The sequence below is a fragment of the Urocampus carinirostris genome, chromosome 19 (assembly GCF_059441175.1).
Source record: "Urocampus carinirostris isolate Australia breed hairy pipefish chromosome 19, RoL_Ucar_1.0, whole genome shotgun sequence".
Lineage (NCBI taxonomy): Eukaryota > Metazoa > Chordata > Actinopteri > Syngnathiformes > Syngnathidae > Urocampus > Urocampus carinirostris.
The window spans coordinates 2499259-2504991 of record NC_142367.1 but is presented as its reverse complement, the minus strand read 5'-3'; the positions used below and the strand labels follow the sequence as shown (position 1 = coordinate 2504991).

General features: G+C 43.4%; 1 pseudogene; it reads right to left on the bottom strand.

Annotated features, from left to right (window-relative positions):
- Positions 1-499: 499 nt before the first annotated feature.
- Positions 500-647, bottom strand: LOC148346887 (U2 spliceosomal RNA; annotated as a pseudogene).
- Positions 648-5733: the final 5086 nt, after the last annotated feature.

The following is a 5733-nucleotide window of genomic DNA, read 5'->3' as shown; positions in this document are numbered from 1 at the left end:
GAACTAAGTTCATTGCTGCTATGCAACGTTTCATACAAAAACGTTTGAAGGTTTGATCAAATGTATCAAATGAATTGTCCAGTTTCTGTTAGTTTGTCCATGATTAATCCCTTTCTTTTGTTGGTCAGTCTCCTACATGGCTTTTTGTCACCCCTTTACCTTGAAGTCACCTCTTCACTGTAGATGTTGACACCGTAATGTTGCGGATACTAGTTAAGCTAGCACATAGTTGATGACCTGTTAAGCATCTACTTCTTTTCATTTCTCTTTCTACTCTGGCGCTGAGTTGAGTATACATGTTGTAGGAGATCTTCAGTTTCTTGGCCATCTCTTTCTAATTTAGGGGTTTTTAAGGGTTATTGATCTATCTTCGTTATTCATTATCCATTATCCGTTATCGGTCAGTTCATAATACGCTACAAAGCCTAGGAGCCGGGACACTTACTCTCAGCCAAAAGGCCAAGCTAAGGTCCTAGCCCTAAAGCCTTGCTGCGATCATTGCGAATGCACCGTTCCCGGAGGTACTGCAATACCGGGCCGATGCGTGGAGTGGACAGAGCAAGCTCATATTCCATCTCCGAAATGCAAAAATCAAAGATAGTGACTTCATAGAAAGTACACAAAAGGCCAAGCTAAGGCCAAGCTAAGGACCTAGCATCAAAGCCTTGACGCCTGGATGCCACTCCGCGCTCAGCCACTAGGCCGAACATAAAGTACACAGTTCAAAAACCAGAACCTCATTGCACCGATCCCGGTGGTACTTCGAAGAAACATAGACCACATTAAAATTCTGTTTATTACTGGCCCTTCTGAAAGTTAAATCCCACCCACACAGTTTTAACCACAATTTATAGTCAGGGTGCAGGTCCCGTGTTGGCTGAATATCGCTAAATAACTATTCATATGAAAGGTCGTTGAAAAATTTAGGTTCACTGTTGAGACACTTTAAGATAAAAACTCACAACATAAACTTTGACTCAAAACAAAGATTTTACCCAGAAGCTTTAGCAAAGCACGTAGAGAAATTGTATTGGCTGAGTGGTAGATATGAGGGGAATAATACATAGGACTGGATGTGCAAATTCTTTCTTCCTTGCCCAGCGGCGTCTGCACTAAGGATATATACTATGGTATACTCGTTTGCAGTATTTTGTGACATTTTTACCAATTAACTTTGCTTGCACATTGTTTTGAAACCATTATTTAGGAAAAAAATGGCAGACAAAATGAGCCCCAACACTCTTAGGTAATAGATTTCATGAAACCACCAAACGTCACACAGTTTTTTTGGGAGAACAGGTTTGATGGTTTTGTTGAATTTTGTCTTAAAAAACATGGTCTCTCTCTCTCTCTCTCAAAATTAAATCAAAACATTTTTTTTATGGCTCTTTGGTTGCAAAAGGTTCCCGACCCCTGCTCCAGATACCTGACTGGCTTAAAGGAGGTTTAGTTTTATGGCTCTTCTAACCAGCTAAACTGTTTTTAGCTGTGCTCACATCATTGAACAAGGATTTGCTAATTATCCCTTAGGCTTCTAATTCAATTAGAAAACACAATGTAGTACTATTTTCGAACACTGTAGTGCAAGTTGATGGAAATGGCTGTGTATGCACCCTAGATATTCCTTTTGAAAGAAGAAATTTGCATCTCAAATAGTCATTTACCTTAAAACACTGTGCGAAGTGTATTTAAGATTAGTTTTTTGTTATCTTCATTGAAAAAAGAAAATCAGTGCTTTTCCTTTAAACTAAGGAGATTTCTAAGCGACCACAAACTTTTGAAAGGTGTTATATTTAGTTACTTTCCCTCTCAAATCACTGTTCTTCCAGTTGAGATGATCAGACAGCAGCGCACTTGTTCACATATTTAGGGCTACAGCAATTCCCGGTGGAGACGGCAAATCTACTCAAAGTGGGTTGACGCTAAAGTGCCCGGCATTATTTACACTAGCACTACCTCAGCACATTTTCCAGAGCTGCCTTTGCATGTTTGTCGCCACCTTGATGTGACTGTCAAGCTGTGATGGATGAACGTGATCATGCATTGGGTAAGAAACCTCGTCCGGCAGCTACAGTATCGGACTCCCTTACGCTAGCGATCGGATCTCCCGTTTTACATCTTCTTTCCTAATAGTGCCTGGAGTATGTTAATGCCGCCCCTTGAGAAATCCTTTCGGAACGAGTTTCCTACACATGTGTATGTAGCGCTAGACTGACAGTGACATATTAGTTTGGGTGTCTCTTGCAATCGGCATAACTTCAAATTTGCCACCTTGTTAGCTTTTGATTTATGTGATACCTTCTCCCCCTAACCTCCATCCGCTGAAGTAATTGGCCCGGGCCCGCTGTAGGAAATAATCAGTCGGTGTGCAGAAACAAATGCAGCTCTGATGCTAATGAGGCAGCACGGCTGACAGTTATTAATGATTGTTATGATAAAGTGATAAATTGAGTTGCTGTGTGAAAAAAGACTTGACATCTGTAGATGCGTTTGAAAAATAATGAAGTTGTGCACTGCCAGGGAAACAATCATTTGGCGTCAAGGCCAATTGGAATTACGAACAATTGATGAATTAATCAGCATGAGGGCTGCAGATGTTCCCTGCTCCTAAGGAAGAATCGACCTAGCCCAAAAGAGAAGGCGACCCATGTACTTGGGAATCTATTAATGGAGCTGCCGAGTGTGTGTGTGTGTGTGTGTGTGTGTGTTTGTTGGTATATGACGTTTAGGCTTTAAAACAATGAATGAATGAATTGATTTTTGTAAAAATTTACACCGTTGCACTTTAGACCTCCACAAGTGTCTAAAGCTAGGTTTGTGTGAAAGCTTCTCAATGAATACCAACAAAATTGCTAAATGTGGTGTCTCTGTTCCTCGTCACGGCAGGGCCAGCCTTCCACCTCATCTAGCACAGGTGGGAAGGATCACATTCAACCCAGCTGTAGCCGCCTTCAATAAAGACTGCACCCTTCAAAATCAGCTGAACACAAGAAACTGGTGCGCAAACGTTGATCATTTGTCGTAAGTCAAAGCAATCCATATTTGATCCGTCGGAATTATATCCTTGATTTTATCTCCTAATTTTGAGTGAATGTTCTCCTAACACCTTGCCTATCCTCTTGCTCCTAGACTCCCTCCTTGCGGGAGACCAGTGTCTACAGCCCCACACTCCCCTCACATTCATCACCCCCTTTGTCAGAAATTAAAAAACTTCCCTTGGACTTTGGTTTCCGCATCCACCTTACACCTGGAATCATTATTTATGTCTGAGTCTGGAGGCGTACAGGTCTTGCTCATTTTAAGTAGCAGTACTTTTCAGCTCAGATCACTAACAGCCCCAACTACATTCTGGTTGTATAGTAATATGTCACTGGATATATTATTATATGTAGAGTTGTCCAATTTTCCGTTTTTTCATTTAATCATCCAAAAACTGTTATGATTACTGGTGCGAGGCACTTGAGTCGGCTCCTTTGGCGCCAACTGCCTCGGACGCTGAATGGTTGCTCATCTCCTTTTAAACCCCCGTCTTCCTGTCACCCGTTGTCAGTCCGACTGCGAACCTCAGCCCATGCTAGGCAGGCCCTTTCGACCCTGACTCTATCCTGTCCTGATTCCTGTTAGATTCCCGGCACCGACCCCTTTCTGAACTCGATTACATTTCTGCTCCACCACCCCATCGGCCTGTTCTTCCCCCGCTCTCGACACTGCCTTCGCTCGCCACGGAAGTGCCACTTCTGCGTTCCGAGCGACCTGCTACCCGTGACCGACGATCACCGGATTGTTGGTGCAGGCCCATTCCTCCTCCAAATAAAGCTGTAAAAAACGAACGCAAGTGGGTCCTGTCTCCGTTTCTGGTCTCTGACAAAAACACACAATAATAATAAATAGGCACATAAAATCTGTAACACACCCCGTTTGACGGTAACTGTAACGGCATTGCAATGTCGAAAAAAAAAAGTTTACATTACCCCGTTACCGGAAAAAAATTAATCCCGTCACGTAACGATTCTATTAATTCCCAACACTGGTGATCGTTTCCTTGTGATTTCACAAATTTGTTCTGGGACACGTATGCTCGACCGTAACATTGCTTAAGATTGGTCAGTTTAGCCACAAACCGTAGCTTGCCGAAATTAATGAGTAATGAGCTTGATGAAATAATTCCATATGGTATTACTAGATGTTTGGCTAATATCTCCTGAACAGCACCATTTGCCTGATCTGCTAATGCAACCAAATGTAAACAGGAAAAACGACTGACATATCACAGTGGTCTGCACACAGTTGCGATTTTTTCTCTTCAACCCGACACCCTCCTGTCAAAACTCGGCATCTTTGTTTACCCACTAAAGGAATAGAAAATCCTCACAGCCGCTCCCTGTCGCCCGCTCCAACAAAGACTTAGTCTGAACTCCTTACCCTTACCCGACTTCACTGGGCCCCCCATTCAGCCGATTCATCTTAACCGACCGGCGACTGCTCGGACCGCCAATTGTCCCAGACCCATCACGACAAATTAATGCAAAGGGTGGCGGTTCTGCGCACTTGTCACTGGTGATCACGTTGTGGCGGACATCGAGGGTCTTTGTCAGCTATTATTTCAATATGAGAGCATTTGGCCCCGTGCGGTTACCAGACATTCGTCTCAGGGGGGACAAATCTAAAACCTGGGTGGGCGCAACTCCTATAACCCCCCCCCCAGCAATGAAGCACATTAAACATAACCAACAGCTTGCCAAGCAACACCTTAAAACAGGCTTCGTTATTTAAAACATTAGACAGATGACTCCCTTCCAGACACTTTTTTCGTTTTGTGAGTGGTCAATAAGAATTTTTCCAAGGAATTTGTGTGGTTAACTTTACATTTGTTAAGGATTTAAAAAGAGCCCCGCGACTGGCTGGCAACCAGTACATGGTGCCCCCTGCCCAATGCCTGACTATGGCTGGGATGGGCTCCAGAACAACCCCTAATGAGGATTGATTTTTATCTTTTGCTTTTTAGATTTGGAAATACTTTAATGTTTCCAGTTCTCACGTCCAGAACAAGGGTAGACCCAATCGCACAACGTTTACCACAAGTTTTATTGAAAGACAGAGGAAGGGCTGCGCCCACGATCCGGTGTTTGCTGGCCGCAGGACGCAAGTCGCTCTTGTATTCGAATTGTGATCGGAACACGGAAGTTGATCTTCCGTAGCAAGCAATGGTGGTGTCAGGGAGGGAAAAACTGGTCGGTTGCCGGGACTAGGAGAGCAAGGCGTGGTGTGGGTCGGAACTGAGTCGTAAGCCAGAACGGGAGAGTAGACATAGTTGGGATTAAAAATGGGTCGTAGCCGGAGACAAACGAGAGCAAAAATGGAACAGGTGGGAGTCAGGGTCGAAAAAGGCTTGGCTTGTCTAAACAGAGGTTCGCAGACGGACTGACAACAGGGAATTGACAGGACTGGGTGTAAATAGGGCTAGGGAGCCAATCAGAGTCCGCAGCGGTTCGCGCCAAATGAGCGGGCACAGGTGATTCACATTGGTAATCATGACACCAGTATTTGTCAGGTATGTGTTACACGTGTTTTGAAACCGTAGTTTCTTTTAGTATTTCGTAATTTGGTGTTCCACTGAAAAGTCAATATTTTTAATTGACATCTTGTTGAGGTTTTTTCAGAATTGCTCGACTTTAAAGTTGCTTAATTTAAAAATTTTTAAATGAATTCATTCATTCATTCAAAAGTTTTCAT